This window comes from Stegostoma tigrinum, chromosome 6 (assembly GCF_030684315.1).
Source record: "Stegostoma tigrinum isolate sSteTig4 chromosome 6, sSteTig4.hap1, whole genome shotgun sequence".
Taxonomy (NCBI): domain Eukaryota; kingdom Metazoa; phylum Chordata; class Chondrichthyes; order Orectolobiformes; family Stegostomatidae; genus Stegostoma; species Stegostoma tigrinum.
The window spans coordinates 21,501,912-21,522,853 of record NC_081359.1 but is presented as its reverse complement, the minus strand read 5'-3'; the positions used below and the strand labels follow the sequence as shown (position 1 = coordinate 21,522,853).

At 42.3% G+C, this 20,942-nt stretch overlaps 1 protein-coding gene across 5 annotated transcripts in view; it reads left to right on the top strand.

Annotated features, from left to right (window-relative positions):
* The window catches only part of LOC125453357 (protocadherin-9), a 701,801-nt gene that overhangs the window by 565,562 nt on the left and 115,297 nt on the right, over nt 1–20,942 (top strand). The window lies entirely within an intron of this gene.

The following is a 20,942-nucleotide window of genomic DNA, read 5'->3' as shown; positions in this document are numbered from 1 at the left end:
CCAGCTGAATATTGGGAGGACCGAAGTTATTGACTTTCCACTAGAAATTGTACAGTTAAAAACTTCAACTTCACCTCCAAGACTGTCCTTGAAAAGTGAGGCTGAACCAGACTAAACAATACCTTGTTTGTAATTGACGTGGCACACCCTTAGCTCCATCAAGACTTTCACTTCCCTCCCTCAGTTTTTCCACGACTGAAATACACATTCATGCTATTGTAGACTCCAGGCTTGACTAGTCCAATGCTCTCCATCTTTCACCCATTGTAAAAATGAGCTTGTCCAAAGCACTGCTGCTGTCCTAACTCACATCAAGTCCTGTCCACTCATTATTTCTAAGCTTGCTGAATTCTGGCTCTCAGTCTAACATATCCTCAACTTTTAAATTTGCATCTCAGTTTTCAAAATCTTCCATGACCTACCTTCGCTTAACACCATCAGTCACAGTCACACCAATCTTTCAATCTCTGAGATCTCAGCTGCTCGAGTTCCAATCTCTTGTAAGACCATAGCATGTCAAGAAATAGGAACAAGGGTATGCTGTTAAGCCCCTCAAACCTGCTCCACCATTCTGGTAAATGTTATATAAGGTAACAGTTCTTGAATAGATATCACTGAATTTGCATTCGCACACTCAGCCTGATGATGTTTCACAGGCATTAGATAGAGAAGTAGTTAACCTTGCACACGGTCTTGTTGGAAGCAGAAGTGATATACTTGGCTGTTGCTAGTTGTAATTGTGCTCAACTAGTGAATGTTAATCGTACGTATTAGTATCATGCAATAAACTACATCTATGGTAGTCAAGAACATGAGTATTACTGAAGAAAGGCACTGGCAAACATGTAATAAACATTGTCTTTGGAAACAGGCTTCAATTCTGACTGCCATAGACTGGGATTTTGAAATTGTTCACTCTATTCTGTGGAAAACGTCGCTGTAGTAAGCTAAGGTTACATTGAGAGCTATCAAGTATGTGATTTGATCTGATCTTCGTTAGTAACATGCGCACTGCTATGATATTATTAGCATATGGTTGCAATCATGCACAGGTTTGTGACTTTAAATGTTGTGGCAGCGCATCGATTAACAACACTAATTAAATTTATACTTGCAAATGTCCATGTGTTTCTGTCACATTTGTGCGTGCTGTTTTCAGAAATCCACATCCAGGAATTAAGAATTCTGGCAAACCTGGCAACCATTCTAACCTGCTTTTCCTGAGAATTGATTTGTTCATTTTTTTTGTGCACAAAGGGATTAAGTACCTCACACAACACTAAACATGCTGGGATATTTTCATTTGGAAAGTAAAGGCTGAGAGATGGGATAGAGATATTAAAGGGTCATCAATGTTAGATACTCACCAATAAATTCAACTGGGAATTCAGTAGAAATTTCTTTACTCAACAATTATTGAGTACGTGGAACACATTTTAAAATGGAATGGTTGAGTTGAATGGCATAGATGCATTTAAGGGAAGATAGATAAGTACGTGAGGCAGAAAGGAATGGAAAGTTTGTTGATTGGATAAGATGAAGGAAAGCTTGTGGAGAATAAACATAGACTTAAATCTCTTTAACCTGATGGCCTGTTTCTGTGCAGAAAATTCTATATCATTTTATACAACTATTGCCATTTTCTCATGTTGTAGTTGTGTATCAAATAGAATGGTGACGTTTAATTGGTGTCATGCCTTTATAAAATTCATTGTTTGGAGCATGAATGTAAACATCAACACCGTGGACAAAGCTATTAAATGCATTATGTTGAAATGTGGAAAAAGTGACTTTACTCTAGATGTTACATAGAATGCAGTGTTTTTGTACAAATGATAGTGCCAACCATTAAATGTAAATGAAACCATTTCACAACTAAAAATTAAAAATTAGTCTGGACATTTATGAAAATAAAATAGATATTAAACTACCCGTATATGGCGAAATTTGATCAATAACACAAGAAAATAGGCATGATACATTTATGTAAGTTTTGCAGAAACACATATATATGTAAGAATTGGATGTTTGAGTAGGGTTAATAAATGAATTTGCAAGCAACTTTAAGATGAGCCAGGTCTGAAGGTACAATCTTGTTGAAGAACAATACCTGTTGGTGTTGACAATGATGGCATCCATCCTATTTGTTAAGATTTAAAAGAAACATAATATTCTGGAAATACTTAGCAGTTCAGTTACCATCTGCGGAGAGAAAAGAAGTTAGACTTGCAAATTGCAATGACTATTCATTGGATTTACAAGATGTTACAGTTGAAGTGATTTTCAAACAAATACAAAGCCAGAGAAAATGGAAGGTAGGGAGAGGGAAAGAGCTAATGATTTGTGATAGTTTGGAAGGCAGGAGTGACAAAATGTCAAAAGGGATAATAAGAACTTTTATGCAGTGTAGTAAGGGTTTAAAATATACACTTAGTTCTCTCAATTTGCTGCATGTTGTCTTCTGATCTTGGAAGGGTGGTGGAGAGCTAAATGGATCTGAAGAGCTGACCCCAGCACAGAAGAGAAAGCTCAGATCTTGAATGCTCTCCATCATCTTCTCAAATTATAGAGTTGCAATACTGGGGAGGCCTGGGAATAGATTGCCTGCTCGGTCAGAGTGATTCATGATCCATAGTAGATGTGACAAAAATGTAAAAGCAAAGAATGGAGGAAATAGTTTGTGCATACAGTTTTCTTTGAAATACCACATTCAGCTCTTGTCCAGAGGTGGAATAAAAGCAACAGACGAGTTCAAAAAGTTTGATTTGCCATTGTTTAATTTTGATTTCTAAAGTCGCTGTAGTCCACTGTCAATAGTGCATTTGCATGATCCACTTTAAACCTTTTGTATTTAAATACTGTAGCAAAGGCTGCCTTTTCTCTTGGATCCCATTACCTTCCATGAAGAAAGGTTAGGAGATTATGTTCTGACAGTATGCAATGAAAAAGAACATGTCAGTGAAGGTCACTTGCCTGCCAGATTCTGGGATGAAGGGTAACCTATAGAAAAAGAACTCATTCTGTATCCTGTACCTCTACTTAAGCAACTTACAATGATGGATGTGGAATCAGCGGCTGCAGTGTTTCCAGGATAATCTTGCCTGTGAGGGACATTTTCCTTTCACAATGCGTATGCGTATGGAATTTCCAAGTTGAGTGATAAGCCTTTACAAATTACCTCACAATTTATCTCTTAAATGGTGTCACAAAGTGTTCTCCAGTACAAATGCAGTAGGTTGCTCATGATTAGTAGCAGCCTAACAGGTAGATTTTGTGTTAACTTTGCATTAAATGCGTATTGAGGATTTATTGTGGAATGACAGCAGATGATCAGTTAATGATGAGAGCAGTCTGAGCAGTAACCATTAGCAACAGCACCGATCAGCACGGCTAGTCACCTCATTTTCTCTTCAAGAAAGCTGTGTTTGAATGGAATTCAGTCTGATTTTCACACAGAAATGGAGGCTAAAATGAATTGAGACTGTGCAACACACCTTATCAATTCTGGCTATTAATGGTTTTCAACCCCAATTTTCAATTACCTTTATTTTTGGCCTTTTTCTCCCTGTATTATAATATTTTTTGACTTTTTTCCAGACCAATTTTCCCATACAGATAGGATATGTAGCTTGAACTTCACAATACACCTACTTTCTTGACCTCCAACAATACCCTGATTCTACTGTGTAAATCCTTGAATACTGGCCTCTTTGGAACTCCTACCTTATCTTTCACATCATTTATGCCTTCAAATGCCAAGGTCAAAAGGTTTAAAATTCCCGTACAAACTTCCTTGCCTTTCTACCTCACTGACTCTTTTCCAATGTTCTGTAAAATCTAGCCTTTGAGGCCATTTGTGGCTCCTATCATAATCTCTTTTTATGATGCTTCATGACAAATATGGTCTCTTATGAGGTACAATGTTTTCTAATGTTATATAAACGCAAGTTGGTCTTGTCCCTGCAGCATGATCATACAGCTCCTTTTCTCCATGTTGATCTCAGGCATCTCACACGCTCCAGCTATTTCCCACCAATGGTGGTTTCAATTATCCTGTCACAGAGTTGCTCTGAAGTGCTGCAACAACAGATTGCATTTACATAGCACGTTTAACAGGGTAAGAAGTCCTAAGGTGCTTCAAAGGAGCTTAAATTAGGCATAAAAAGGTTGTTTGCCCACCATTTTAAGCAGCATTGATTTGATATACTTGCAACTATCCATAATCATGCCAAAAGATTTACTGATGGATGACTAGATCGAATTGCCAGCATCAGGGACCTCACTGTCAGAACGTTCTTTACAGCCAGTACATAGCTTTTGAAGTCAAATCACAATCAGTCCAGCAAAACAGCCCTGTTACAAGAAATTATCTCTAATTTAACGTGCCTTAAGTGATGCACAGTTTGAAGGAGACCTTTGAAATGATGGAGAGATGTTACATTAAATTAACGTGACAGTGATTGAGTTCCAAAATTTGTGAATATCTGAACTCATCCAGGTGTCAATGAAGGCAAGTCCTTTCAGAACTAATATGCTCATTTTACCCAAGCAGGAACTTTGTCAATGTTATATATTCACATGTATATTCACCAGGGATTTTCTCCTTCAAACACAATCATTGGTTTTACAATTTATCCAGATCTTATAAAATAAATTTGTTTAGATTCACTTAGAGTGTGAATACTTCCAAATAATGGACTCAGCATTGATCTAAGATATTCCATAAAAAGTACGGGAGCAGGTGTGAGGAGGTAGGAGTCCAACATTGATGTTTGTCCAACATTGATGTTTGTTTCAAAGTGCAGTTAAACTTATCTGGGAAGAATTTCAAAGATAGGAGGGGAAAATACAAAGCTGAGAAAGGAAGGATTTAAAATTGGTGAAGAAGAAATGGAACTTGGAAAGGGAAGTAGTAAATCCGTAGCAGGGAAGAACTCAAGATCAGATCAGTTATAACAGTTTCGCAAACTTTTAAATGCAACAATAAGTTATGGCATTCTCCGTATTTAAAATGTTTCAAAGTTTAATAAAGTGAGAAGCAAAGTGTTCAAAATTATGAATGATGTCATACTTTGCAGGACAAAAGTTAAAAGGCACAAAGAAAATTTGTTGATTTCTTGACAGATTCACCCTCAACAACTGAGGGAAACAGATCAGAGCAAACTAAAAGAAATAAAATTCTTGGTGGCAAAACTGCTAATATCACCCCCAAGCATCAAATTGGTTCCTGTGCAAAGTGTTTATTTGTAACATTTTTGAAGTATCTCTGGTCCATTCAAATACAACCATGCATTAAATACACAGGATATTTGGCTTTTAAAATATGTTAGTTCTTAGATGGTTAATCAGCAAACTGAATCTTGGGATGGCACGAGGTCTGAACTTTGTCCTTTCAGTACAGATAACTGATCAGGCAGGTTCGATAAATGAGAGCAGGATTCTCTTTTCTCTGTTCACGACTAAATGTGACAACTGAAATGAGTTCTGGCTGTACCCATCAGCTTCCCAGTGGACCCAGCTTCTCTGACTAGAAACTTTATCAAATATGGAACAGCAATCCTTGAAGCTGTCACTAGGTGAAAATTAAAATCTCTTACATTCTCAGGTACTATTGCACTACATCTTAATGAATGCAAAAAAAGCACAGATGTTCATATAATTTTAACATAGTAAATAGATAAGATTTCTGCTGAAGTTTTGCTTTTCTACCTTGTGCTCATTTTCTTAATGTAAGTGAAATCTGACTTATGTTTAGCTTGTTTTGAGCTACTCAAGCGTTGATAATCTTTGTGGATGTGCTGTTTTTAATTTAAATGGTTCTTACAATAGACACTTTAAAGAAAACTTTGATCAATTTAAATAGGTTTTTCCGGTACACCCTTAGGAAGAATAATGTTTTCTGATCAATTTATAAAACGTAATCTGTGAATGAACAGTAGCTTATTGCAGACCAGTGACTCTGAACACGCCGAACATTTTGAAAGGCACAATATATCAGACAGAAACCAATATTAGGGAATAACCCAAGTTAGTGCTAGAACTTCAAAGTAAAATTAAAAAAGGTAATTCATAACAATCATTAATGGTTGATCCCAAGTTATGTCTTTCATATGCCATTCTACATAGAAAATGCACTTGATCCCTTTAAAAATGATTTTAAACCTATTAGAGAAATGAAAAGTACATTTGCATTAATGTCATCCTTACTCAGATTATCAGCTTGCCTCAAAAGTGTGCTCCAACAATTGAACAGCATGCCAAATGCTGTAACTCTACATCTATAAATGTAATCTATGAGTTATAATTTTTTTTCTTAGAACAGTCATTTCTCTCCAAAAAGGAAAGAAGATTTGTTCTCTCAACTTCATAAACAAATGTAATGAATGATTGCACTTAAGTGTTTCTTCAAAGTGTTTCCAGAGTGCCATGTATGACTCAAATTGACCCCTTTCTGTACTAAAGCAGTTGATTTGGCATTGCATTAATGCCTATGATGTTGAGTAACCTAACTCTGTTTAATTCCAATCCCAACCTTCTGTAGTGATTTAATGGGCACTGAGTTCGCACATGCAGCAAATTAAGGTGCCATGCAGCAAATTAAACTGCTTTGATTGGCCAGCAAGGACTACAAATTCTTGGCCCTTGATGTTTCCCTTCATCTCCTCAACTCATGAGCCAGCCTGTGCATTGATATTGTGTATGTTGTCAGGGAATGATTTTTCTCATAAGAGTTAATTTTTGGATCTTGTTATGTAAAATAGGCACATAATGCATTGTCAGTGAGCCTTTCACTAAACCTAGTGACAAATTAAACAGGAAAGTAACCATTTCAGAAGCAGCAATTCCCTTAAGCTTCTTCGAAGCTAGATGATTTTCAACTGCTTTCCAAGAAAATAAATTTACTTCATGTCACTGTTGGTACAGAATGTTTAGGAGACAGAGTAGTTCCATTTAAATTGTGATTATCACATTTTCTGCCAGATGTGTTATCTGTGAACTGAACAAATATTTTCTGCAGGTCCATGCTTGTGAGGTCACAGAAACAATGTTTGAGAGTATGTGTCATAAATAGACATGATAACATGGCCAAAGGTAAGATGCATATTTCTGCAGTGAGATAACCTGTTAGAGTGTTTTGCTATCATGCGCAAATTTATCCTATTTCATATTGCTCTTCTTTTGTCATTTAATGTGATTCTTTATGAGGTAATCCTAATTGCAGAAAGGGAAAATCAATAGATTTTTTTTCCTTATATGCAATGAGATGCTTTTAGAAATTGAACCTCCAAGTTTATGAGTTTTCCGAATTTTTTTTGAAAATATTCAGGATTTGTGTTGCTCTCAAATTGGAGAGTGGGTAGATCATTGGGAGATTCCATTTGGCTTTCAGGGAAACTCTGTGAAGAAGGTCTGGTAACCCAGATTCCCAAATGATCAGAGATAATGGGAACTGCAGATGCTGGAGAGTCCAAGATAACAAAGTGTGAAGCTGGATGAACACAGCAGGCCAAGCAGCATCTCAGGAGCACAAAAGCTGACATTTCGGGCATACACCCTTCATCAGAGAGGGAGATGGGATGAGGGTTCTGGAATAAATAGGGAGAGAGGGGCAGGCGGACCGAAGATGGAGATAAAAGAAGATAGGTGGAGAGGAGAGTATAGGTAGGGAGGTAGGGAGGGGATAGGTCAGTCCAGGGAAGACGGACAGGTCAAGGAGGTGGAATGAGGTTAGTAGATAGGAGATGGAGGTGCGGCTTGAGGTGGGAGGAAGGGATGGGTGAGAGGAAGAACAGGTTAGGGAGGCAGAGACAGGCTGTGCTGGTTTTGGGATGCAGTTGGGGGAGGGGAATTGCTGGGCTGGTTGTGGGATGCAGTGGGGGGAGGGGACGAACTGGGCTGGTTTTGGGATGCGGTGGGGGAAGGGGAGATTTTGAAGCTGGTGAAGTCCACATTGATACTATTGGGCTGCAGAGTTCCCAAGCGGAATATGAGTTGCTGTTCCTGCAACCTTCGAGTGGCATCATTGTGGCACTGCAGGAGGCCCATGATGGACATGTCATCTAAAGAATGGGAGGGGAAGTTGAAATGGTTTGCGACTGGGAGGTGCAGTTGTTTATTGCGAACCGAGCGGAGGTGTTCTGCAAAGCGGTCCCCGAGCCTCCGCTTGGTTTCCCCAATGTAGAGGAAGCCACACCGGGTACAATGGATACAGTATACCACATTGGCAGATGTGCAGGTGAACCTTTGCTTAATGTGGAAAGTCATCTTGGGGCCTGGGATGGGGGTGAGGGAGGTGGTGTGGGGGCAAGTGTAGCAATTCCTGCGGTTGCAGGGGAAGGTGGCAGGTGTGATGGGGTTGGAGGGCAGCGTGGAGCGAACAAGGGAGTCACGGAGAGAGTGGTGTCTCCGGAAAGCAGACAAGGGTGGGGATGGAAAAATGTCTTGGGTGGTGGGGTCGGATTGTAGATGGCGGAAGTGTCGGAGGATGATGCGTTGTATCCGGAGGTTGGTGGAGTGGTGTGTGAGAACGAGGGGGATCCTCTTTGGGCGGTTGTGGCGGGGGCAGGGTGTGAGGGTTGTGTTACGGGAAATGTGGGAGACGCGGTCAAGGGCGTTCTTGACCACTGTGGGAGGAAAGTTGCGGTCCTTGAAGAACTTGGACATCTGGGATGTGCGGGAGTCGAATGACTCATCCTGGGAGCAGATGCGGCGGAGGAATTGGGAATAGGGGATGGAATTTTTGCAGTAGGGTGGGTGGGAGGAGGTGTAATCTAGGTAGCTGTGGGAGTCAGTGGGCTTGAAATGGACATCAGTTACAAGCTGGTTGCCTGAGATGGAAACTGAGAGGTCCAGAAAGGTGAGGGATGTGTTGGAGATGGCCCAGGTGAACTTGAGTTTGGGGTGGAAGGTGTTGGTGAATTGGATGGACTGTTCGAGCTCCTCTGGGGAGCAAGAGGCGGCGCCGATACAGTCATCAATGTAATGGAGGAAGAGGTGTGGTTCGGGGCCTGTGTAGGTGCGGAAGAGGGACTGTTCCACGTAACCGACAAAGAGGCAGGCATAGCTGGGGCCCATGCGGGTGCCCATGGCCACCCCCTTTGTCTGTAGGAAGTGGGAGGAATCGAAAGAGAAGTTGTTGAGGGTGATGACGAGTTCAGCAAGGCGGATGAGGGTGTCGGTGGAGGGGGACTGGTCGGGCCTGCGGGACAGGAGGAAGTGGTGGGCCTTGAGGCCATCTGCACGCGGAATACAGGTGTATAGGGACTGGACGTCCATAGTGAAAATGAGGTGTTGGGGGCCAGGGAATTGGAAGTTCTGGAGGGGGTGGAGGGCGTATGTGGTGTCACGGACGTAGGTGGGGAGTTCCTGGACCAAAGGGGAGAAAATGGAGTCTGGATAGGTGGAGATGAGTTCGGCGGGGCAGGAACAGGCTGAGACAATGGGTCGACCAGGCCAGGCAGGTTTGTGGATTTTGGGAAGGAGATAGAAACGGGCCGTGCGGGGTTGGAGAATGATAAGGTTGGAGGCTGTGGGCGGGAGGTCCCCTGAGGTGATGAGGTCATGGATGGTGTTGGAGATGATGGTTTGGTGCTCGGGGGTGGGGTCATGATCGAGAGGACGGTAGGAGGTGGTGTCGGAGAGTTGGCGTTTGGCTTCGGCGATGTAGAGGTCAGTGCGCCATACTACTACTGCGCCACCCTTGTCTGCGGGTTTGATGGTGAAGTTGGGGTTGGAGCGGAGGGAGCGGACGGCTGCCCGTTCTGCGGGGGAGAGGTTGGAGTGGGTGAGAGGGGTGGAGAGGTTGAGGCGGTTAATGTCTCGACGGCAGTTGGAGATGAAGAGGTCGAGGGAGGGTAGGAGGCCTGGGGGTGGTGTCCAGGAGGAGGACTTGTGTTGGAAGCGGGTGAAGGGGTCAGTGGAGGGAGGGTTAGGTTAGGAACACCTCCGCTCAGTTCACAATAAACAACTGCACCTCCCAGTCGCGAACCACTTCAAATTCCCCTCCAATTCTTTAGATGACATGTCCATCCTGGGCCTCCTGCAGTGCCACAATCATGCCACCCGAAGGTTGCAGGAACAGCAACTCATATTCCGCTTGGGAACCCTGCAGCCCAATGGTATCAATGTGGACTTCACCAGCTTCAAAATCTCACCTTCCCCCACCGCATCCCAAAACCAGCCCAGTTTGTCGCCTCCCCCCACTGCATCCCACAACCAGCCCAGCAATTCCCATCCACCCACTGCATCCCAAAACCAGCCCAGCCTGTCTCTGCCTCCCTAACCTGTTCTTCCTCTCACCCATCCCTTCCTCTCATCCATCCCTTCCTCCCACCTCAAGCCGCACCTCCATTTCCTACCTACTAACCAAATCCCACCTCCCTGACCTGTCCGTCTTCCCTGGACTGACCTCACCCCTCTCTACCTCCCCACCTATACTCTCCTCTCCACCTATCTTCTTTTCTCCCCATCTTCGGTCCGCCTCCCCCTCTCTCCCTATTTATTCCAGAACCCTCACCCCATCCTCCTCTCTGATGAAGGGTCTAGGCCCGAAATGTCAGCTTTTGTGCTCCTGAGATCCTTCCCAAGTGATCATCTGCTTTGTGTCTGGAAGATGCTTATTCCTTGGATGCAGAGCCCAGGTCAAAGCATCATAAACAGCGATACATGCCTGCACTGATTTACATTGCCTTGTACTTTACTTCTGGGGCTTTTCCAGAGGAGGGGAAGAAAATGTGCAGGATGTTGTAATCTCCAATAGGTAGAATCATCAAAATTTTCTGTTAACGAGGTAGAAATTGTGTTGCGACACATTCACATTTCATCGTTTCATGTTTCTGCTTGCCCATACCTCTGTGAAAATTAATCCCTCACATCTGGCAAACAGAGTGTGCTTTCAGCATGCCCCTGTTATTTTACACTCTCCCCTACATTTTCTCTTACGCAACCTGTTAATCTATTTCTGCATCTAGTATCCAATTGGCTGTTGCTACAGATGGTTATGTTTTCTACTTCAGCTGCTGATCACAAATGTTTTGCTAACTGCTAAGATGCTTCAACCTAAGAGGTCAGTTGAACTATAAAGATCCTTCAGGCACCAATGCCATAAGTTCTGGAAACATTCTCTGCCCCCATTACTCACAAACACTTGCACACACAAAGACATACATAAGCACATGCAGACACCCAATCAAACACGCATACATACACGTGCCAGTACATATTTATCAGTTGTTTATCTTTTTGTGTTACACTCGAAAGCTAAGTTCTTTCACCAGGCTTTTGGTCATCTGTCCCAAGGGCTTTTGCATGTCTCACTGTCAAACCATGTTTGATAATCCACCTTCGAAGTCTATGAGAGGCTTTCACGTACTTATAAATGAAAGTTGTTGTTGACCTTGCTGATGGGAGCCAACCAGTCTCAGTTCACCCATGGTTCATCTACCAGCTAACATTTTATTGCCTGACTGTTGAGAAGAGATGCTTCTGTTTTATGATCAAAGGGAAAGATTCCTTTTAACCTTCTCGCTTGCTGGTGGTTTTCACTTCTCCATTGCACTCCACCACTAATACAGACACTAATGGAGTTTTCTGCAAGGAATTATTTCAGCTTGATTTACCATCAGAGACTGTTACTAATATCTTACTGAAAAGACCGCAAGGATTTCAAACTTCAATGGACAGAAAATCCCACAGAGTCTTCTGATCTGCTGTCTAAATTCCTGATGTACATTTCCTGGCATGTCAAACTCTGCACAGAAGTATAAATTTATTAAATCTGCTCTCTCGTCACTTGACTGTCTTTTGTAGTGTTCTTGTAAACATCAATTCATATAGTGTGCATTTTCTTCTTATGAATTTCTTATTGTCTGCATTAACTTTCCCGTAAAGAAATCTCACTGAGCACTTTTGGATTCAATTTATTAATTGGGTGTCATATCATATCATTAATGTTTTAGCAAAAATTCCAAGCTTGGGGTGTGGCTGGAGTTGTTGGTTGGCTCGCCGAACTGACTGGTTTTGTGCAAATGTTTTGATCCCACCCCCCATCACGCACACCTTCAAGGAGACATCATCAGTGCTGCCATGCCTCTGTTTAAACACTGTTGTTCTGTTCCATTCTGAATTTATATGGTCTGGTCTGTTATGTTGGTTAGATAATAAAATGTGAGGCTGGATGAACACAGCAGGCCCAGCAGCATCTCAGGAGCACAAAAGCTGACGTTTCGGGCAGAGACCCTTTATCAGAGAGGGGGATGGTGTGAGGGTTCTGGAATAAATAGGGAGAGGGGGCAGGCGGACCGAAGATGGAGAGAAAAGAAGATAGGTGGAGAGGAGAGTATAGGTGGGGAGGTAGGGAGGGGATAGGTCAGTCCAGGGAAGACGGACAGGTCAAGGAGGTGGGATGAGGTTAGTAGGTAGGAGATGGAGGTGCGGCTTGGGGTGGGAGGAAGGGATGGGTGAGAGAAAGAACAGGTTAGGGAGGCAGAGACAGGTTGGGCTAGTTTTGGGATGCAGTGGGTGGATGGGAATTGCTGGGCTGGTTGTGTGGTGCAGTGGGGAGAGGGGACGAACTGGGCTGGTTTTGGGATGTGGTGGGGGAAGGGGAGATTTTGAAGCTGGTGAAGTCCACATTGATGTCATTGGGCTGCAGGATTCCCAAGTGGAATATGAGTTGCTGTTCCTGCAACCTTCGGGTGGCATCATTGTGGCACTGCAGGAGGCCCATGATGGACATGACATCTAAAGAATGGGAGGGGGAGTGGAAATTGTTTGTGACTGGGAGGTGCAGTTGTTTGTTGCGAACCAAGCGGAGGTGTTCTGCAAAGCGGTCCCCGAGCCTCCGCTTGGTTTCCCCAATGTAGAGTAAGCCACACCGGGTACAATGGACGCAGTATACCACATTGGCAGATGTGCAGGTGAACCTCTGCTTAATGTGGAAAGTCATCTTGGGGCCTGGGATGGGGTTGAAGGAGGAGGTGTGGGGGCAAGTGTAGCACTTCCTGCGGTTGCAGCGGAAGGTGCCGGGTGTTGTGGGGTTGGAGGGCAGTGTGGAGCGAACAAGGGAGTCATGGACAGAGTGGTCTCTCCGGAAAGCAGACAAGGGTGGGGATGGAAAAATGTCTTGGGTGGTGGGGTCGGATTTCAGATGGCGGAAATGTCGGAGGATGATGCGTTGTATCCGGAGGTTGTTGGGCTGGTGTGTGAGAACGAGGGGGATCCTCTTTGGGCGGTTGTGGCAGGGGCGGGGTGTGAGGGATGTGTTGCGGCAAATGCGGGAGATGCGGTCAAGGGCGTTCTCAACCACTGTGGGAGGAAAGTTGCGGTCCTTGAAGAATGTGGACATCTGGGATGTCCGGGAGTGGAATGTCTCATCATGGGAGCAGATGCGGCGGAGGCGGAGATGTCCCAGATGTCCAAGTTCTTCAAGGACCGCAACTTTCCCCCCGCAGTGGTTGAGAACGCCCTTGACCGCGTCTCTATATTGGGGAAACCAAGCGGAGGCTCGGGGACCGCTTTGCAGAACACCTCCGCTCGGTTTGCAATAAGCAACTGCACCTCCCAGTCACAAACAATTTCCACTCCCCCTCCCATTCTTTAGATGACATGTCCATCATGGGCCTCCTGCAGTGCCACAATGATGCCACTTGAAGGTTGCAGGAACAGCAACTCATATTCCGCTTGGGAATCCTGCAGCCCAATAGTATCAATGTGGACTTCACCAGCTTCAAAATCTCCCCTTCCCCCACCGCATCCCAAAACCAGCCCAGTTTGTCGCCTCCCCCCACTGCGCCACACAACCAGCCCAGCTCTTCCCCTCCACCCACTGCATCCCAAAACCAGTCCAACCTGTCTCTGCCTCCCTAACCTGTTCTTCCTCTCACCCATCCCTTTCTCCCACCCCAAGCCGCACCTCCATCTCCTACCTACTAACCTCATCCCACCTCCTTGACCTGTCCGTCTTCCTTGGACTGACCTATCCCCTCCCTACCCCACCACCTATACTCTCTCCACCTATCTTCTTTTATTTCCATCTTCGGTCCGCCTCCCCCTCTCTCCCTATTTATTCCAGTTCCCTCTCCCCATCCCCCTCTCTGATGAAGGGTCTCGGCCCGAAACGTCAGCTTTTGTGCTCCTGAGATGCTGCTGGGCCTGCTGTGTTCATCCAGCCTCACATTTTATTATCTTGGATTCTCCAGCATCTGCAGTTCCCATTAACACTGTTGTGGTGGTTAGTTCTGGTTCCAGTTTTGCTTTGTAGTGGTATGTAAATGGGGTCTATTTCAACATTTTGTTTCTGGTACCAGTGGTTGAAAACCAGGCTACCAGGAATTCTTGTGCTTGTCCTTGTTTTGCTTGTCCTAGTACAATGCGACGTTGTCCCAGTTAAATTGATGTCCTTCTTTGTCGGAGTGAATAGAATTGAGGGAGAATTGGTTGTGCCTTTTTTTGGCACATACCACTTCGGAGCAAACTGGCAACAGAACTATGCACCATAACAGATCAGATCATATAAATTCAGAATGGAACAGAATAACAGTGCTTCAGTGGAGGCTAGACAGCACTGAAGATGTCGCCTAAAAGGGGCACTAAACCAGCCAGGTTGGTGAACCAACCAACAACTCATATTTCAAGTTTGGCAGGTATGGGAAGGTGTGCTGTGAGCATCTTACATAAATCCAGTAAGCTGCTTTGTGTGATTCAGGGTGTACCAACCTGTAAACAGAGGTTTAACATTCCTGCAACATTAGCTTTCTGCTAATGAAAGTTGCCAGCTAGCCATGAATGCCAAATGAAGTACTGAAGACACGCCTGAACTATGGGTGTTAGAAAAAGTTATATTTCACATACTCATCCTTTAAAGTCATGACAAAGCATATGTTGCAATAAAACAACATATTTCCCCAGAGGTTTATCATATAACAACGTTTGTTGAGATGCTCCCAGTTCTGCTGCGGGCATCAACTTAATGTTTAATCAGTTCTGTCACATCACACCATAAATGATAATAATGTTTAAGTGGTGCCTAATTTGAGATTAGGGTCTCGCTGCTGTGAAATTTACATGCTATTACATTGTCAGCTAAGGTTCAACTGACGTGCCTGTGGAATCAAGACAGGAACCAAGACTCCAGTGTGGTACTAAGGAGGGTGTGACATGTTCAGAGGCATTTTCTTTCAGATGTAGTGTTAAACCAAGGCTCTGTCTACCGTCTGATGTGACATTTATAGATCTGATGACATTATTTTGAAGAAGAGCTCGAAGTTTATTTCTGGTGGCTTGTGAATATTTATAGCTCAGCAACACCAATAATAAATAGATTAGTTGGTCATTATCATGTGTCTGCTTTTGGAAATTTGCTGCACGCAAATTTGCTGCCATATTTCCTGCATTGCAACATTGGCTACTCTACAAAAGTAATTCATTATTGTAAAGTGCTTTGAGACATCTGAGGTTGTGAAAGGTGTCGTCCGATTGTGTGCTTTGCTTTTAATTGAACAGATTCCACAGCAGTTTAAAAAACATATGATGTATGGGGCAAGTTTGAATAAACATGAATGACTTCGTTTCTGAACCCTACACACTCCTCTAACAACTAAGTAGCCACCAAAGCTATCTTTGCATTTGATGGCAAGACTTTGGGGTTGAAATCTAATGTAAGATGATATGATACATCAGATTGGATTGGCTGCTTTTTATACATTTTGTCAGATTTTTAAAATTGACTTTAAATCACCCCAAGTGTTAATTGCATTTAGCAGAGGTCAGGTTTGCTTTTTAAGTTGTGCAGAGAATATATTTTTGGATTTCAGAGTATTCAGACAAGATATTATAATGTTTATTGGAAAGGGATGAAAATGGTGGAATCATTCTTCATCATTGTTCTATGCTGTCATTTATACGATGTAAATTCTTGCTTATTGGCTGTATATAGGGGGTGAGTGAAGAGTAGTTTTGGTGATCTTCTGGCACAGTATTACATTTGGTCAAGCAAAGATTGTTCAGAAGTGGTAGCAACTCTCAGATTCCCGAAGTCTGATTGAATTCTATTTCTAAGGTGTAATTGCTGAAAGTCATGTCCAGAAAGTTTGATGACATAGAAAATGAAAGACCTGTCAGTAGCACACAGTGCAGTGAGATTACTGCTGTATTGTGCTGCAAAAAGACAATGCAGGAGTGATGGGTTTCCTGGCATCTCTCTGTGCTGTGAACCAATATCAGAATCACTGAAATTTGGCGCACTCCAGCAATGGTGGCTGTAAGTTACCTTTAGTATTTCAAGAGCATGGAGGGCCAAGGATCAGTATGAAGGCACCAAACTATTCTGTAATGAAAATCCATTTCACAGCTATTAGCCTGTTCCACAGCCACCATTCAGGTCAGCAATTTAGAGACATTGCAGGTCAGCATATTGTGGGTGAAGGGTCTTGGCCTGAAACATCAGCTTTTATGCTCCTCAGATGCTGTTTGGCCTGCTGTGTTCATCCAGCTTCACACTTTGTTATCTAGAATATTGTGTGGACTGTTTAAGTTTGTTTAGGCATGAATGCTACCATGTAAAGGTGAAACCAGTATATCTCTAAGCCTCATGTCGACACAATTGAGTTACTACATGATGCAATAGAGTCCATTCTAATGGCCCGCATCACAATATGAGGGAGCAGAGCCAGAGGGTACAAGCCCTCTGCATGTTTGCCTTGGAGTGATTGAGGAAAACATGAACAATGTTTTCCATTCAGTACATGGTGCCAGATATGCCAAGAGAGAGTTCTATTTCTACCAACATTGTTACAACAACCAAAAGCACAATGTGGCATCTGAGAAAAAAAGAGAACAGTTTGCATTATTTAACACTTTATATTAACCTCAGACATCTCAAAGCGCTGAACAGGCAACAATGTGCTTGATTTTTGTGATGATGATTGAAGGATAGATATTGGTCAGGCCAGTGGAGATAATTCCCGTTATTCAGTAGTGTGCCATGGGATCATATTTTTACATCTTTCTGAGCAGAAATATGGGACTTCAGTTTAATAACTTACCCAAATGACAGCACTTTTGACCGTCCTGTGCTCCCTCAGTGCTGCACTTGATCAGCAACCTTAATTCTTGTGTTCAAGCCTGGAGTAGGAATCGAATCTTGAACAACTAGCTGCAATGAATGATAATAACCAGGAGAGCACAGTGATGTTTCTTGCTTTTTATCTTGAACATCTCTATAATTACCTCACACCCTTCTTGCCAAAAGATTCATAACTTCCTGGTTGTGGGACAGGTGACTGAAACTGGAGAGTCATTTTTAATAATTTTTATTCTCTCCTGCAAGGACGGAGCTGCTATTGATTTTTATTTTGTAATCTCTGAGATAAAATGGATTTTCTTCCCTTTGCGCTGTCACTTGACTCAACAGTGAAATGCTCTGGCAAATGCAGCAATGTAAGTTGCATACAGGAACCTAACCAGCACAATATTGTGAAATGTTAGCATCTACCCAATTATGCAATTTATATCTATTTAATGAACGTGCCAATTAAACTCTCAAGATTCCCTTCTGTTAAAAGACTACAACAAATAATTGCATATGTATATGAGAACAAAGAAAGCTATGCTTCGTAACAAACAAGTACATTTCAAGGGCAACTGAACAGAGAAAATGTTTATTTGATAGAATAGATCGTCACTTGTTTATTTCTATATTTTTGCTTTTCTGCATCAAATATTTCACAATCCAGTCATTAGGGCTAAATGCTGATATTATTGTGTGTTCTTCAGTCATTGAGTTATAAGTACACGTTTGAAAAAAATGCTCCAATGCTTACTGACTAAAAAGACAAAATCAAAGCTTCACGCTGTTTGCTTAAAATTGTTTTGACCAATGCAGCGTGACAGTGTCGAATTACGATGACAATTGTGCTTTTACTGGGGCATCAAGAAGGCATGTAAAACCTGAACAGCAGCATACTTCAGCTCTTGGTTGACCTGTGTCATTTTTGCTCAGATTTGCCTCAGCATTCGCCTGTCAAGCAAAATAATGTTTGATCTTCACAACTTATATGAGCCTCCTAATAATCATTTAAAAAGAAACTTACTTCAACAAGTTGAAAGTAACCTATCTTTGTTGTCTAAAGTAAACCCCAGATGATATTTACTCTTAATTGTGCATGCTGATTGGGCCCATTTTGCACACAGCAGAATTTGTACATGTCCTAACTCCCTAGGATATGTCTGCCTTGGAAGTACAATCGATGTGTTTTGATTATGGATGAACATTAATCTAATAATGACATCCTGGTGACCATAGCAATCCAACTAGTGGCTGTTTGCTGTCCTCAATGGAAACTGTTCACAAACAGAGAGTAATTCTGATCATAAGGATTATTGTTAATCTTCCAAGTGCACGGCTGAGGGGATTTGGACAGCTTTGTTAAAGTTTATGTGGAGGCTGGAGGTGCAGCGAGGGTAAGTATTAATTCTTAATGTGCTGGAAAGCAAGAATGGCTGAGTCCCAGTGGTGCAGCCTGTCTCTCAGAAAATCAGATATTAGCAGATTATAGTCTGATCCTGGAACCACTCAGGGAATAGAGATAAACACAGTCAGTTCGCAGATGAAAAGACTACAAGAAGAAAAGCTGATGTTATAAAATTAAATGTCTGTTCCAAGGACGTTCAAATGTCAGTTTGAATGAAACCACCACAAACAAAGACAGGTGTGTGAGAGACAGCTTTTTTTAAAAATTGCTTCTGTTGTTTTCTTTTGGCAGATTCAGTACAATAACAAAAACATCAACTTTCATTTGTCTAGCACTTAAAGTGGAATTAAACATCCAAGGCACTTCACAAGAGCGTTACTCATCAAAATTTGACACAGTGTAACTGAAGGCAATATTAAGCAAGGTGACCAAAAGAATGCAAATTGGAGATTTTAAAGCGCATCTTAACGGAGGAAGGAGAACCAAAAATATAGAGAGGTTTAGAGAGAGATTTCTGGAGTTCACGGAGCAGGCAGTTGATGGCTTGTGATAAAATGATTAAAATCAATAATTATGCTCAAAAGGCCAAGCTTGCAGTGTACAGATATCAGGGTAGGATTTTGGGGGTAGGAATCCTTTTTATATCCAATTTAGAAATCTGGCATGCAAAGATATTCTCGGTAATGGTGACCATGACAACTAGTCAATTCTTGTAAGAACCCACCTCTTTCAATAATATACCATGAAGAGAGAAATCTGCTATCCTCACTGGATATGGCCAACATGCGCTCTTCACTTACATTAGTTTAACTTACTGCTAATGTGCTTTGAAATAGTTTATCCAGATACTCAGGTTAAGCACAATTTGACACTGGCAACAAACACTGGTCTTGGCAGGAACTTCTATATCCTGTGAAAAGGATGAAGGAAAAATATAAGCACAAGCCTAATTCTGTTTTTATAACTATTTTGACTTTTCTAGATTTGATTCAATTTATCCCGATTAGTTGTGTCAAAGGTCAGCTATTTGGATGTTGAAACAAATAAAGCAGCAGGTGTTAGAAAGCTTCATTTACATTTGTAAGACACCTGAACCCAAGGGATTGACTTATTTGCTCCATTCTCTTTGTGCTAACTTGACCCTGGAGAGTGTTGAGCAAGAGTCTGGGGAAGCAGAAAAATACCCAAAAGGAAAATAATCTTTCACAAAGATATATTTTCCTTACCTGCCACCATTTTGTTTCTGATAGAATTACAGAAATAAACTCCAATTGCTAATGCATAGTTTCAGTGTAGAATCAACAGAGTGCGAGGTGTGTTCGTGAGTCATTGGAAAACATCACATACACTCTCACTTGAAAAGTGAATTTTGAGAATTGCCAAGAATTCTACCGATGATGCCTCTCTGTAAGAAAATTCAAGTGTAATGTGTAGCTTGTAAAGTGCTAAGTGAGCAGATACATTTGACACAGACTGCCTAAAAATGTGGTTAAAAATGCAACCATAATCTTCAAAAGTTTACAAAGCACGTGAGAAATAAAGACAAGGTTTTATTTGGATCCTTGTGGATATATGAATGTTGCTAGGGTTGTCAATGATGGCAATGTTTAACACGTCAGGTTTCAAAGTGAAATTAGGCTTAATGGATCATAGGTAACAGACAGTGTGGAACTGGAGGAACACACGAGCTAGACAGCGTCGGAGGAGCAGGAAAGTTGATGTTTTGGGTCACAATCCTTCTTCAGGCTCCAGCATCTGCAGTTCTTATTGTCTCTGTTGTTGGGTTATAGGTTTTCTTTTTCTCATTGGTGCATCACTGAACATATGCACACATGGCTATCATTGATTACAGTTGCTGGTGCTGGTTGGTTCTTGTAATTTGCGAAAACAATGGAGTAAGCAGACAAATTTACGTCTTTATTCCCCTCTCTAACATAAAGCCAAATCACCTCAAAAGAGACTTCAGGGTCATTGCCACTGTTACCAAAGAGTGGAAAGAACTTTTCTTTCAGCATTACATCATCTGTGGAAGCTTCACTCTCATCCACTGCTTGTGAAAGAGTAAACTAAGGTCCAAGGTTTTTCCAAAGAAGGGCCCAGACCCGAAATGCCAGCCTTCCTGCTCCTCTGATGTGCCTGGCCTGCTGTATTCATCCAGCTCTACACCTCGTTGTCTGCAGCATCCTCTTGCAGCTGGTCATCATCACCCTCAGGGCCTTCATGATCTGTTGCTTCTAGCCTCTCTTCTAGAGAAATTAAAGATCTGCATTATACTCTGATAGTCCTAGGGACGGAGTTTTTGTGGTTGAAACTGATTTAAAGTGTGCTGATTCAACTTTCGTGAATTCTGTAACTGCTAAACAAAACAGATTCAAAGCCACACAAATGCCTCTGTTTCATAAACAGGTATGGGAGTTAGAAATGACACATACAATATTGGTAATTTTACTGCTGAAGTATAATTAGTCACTG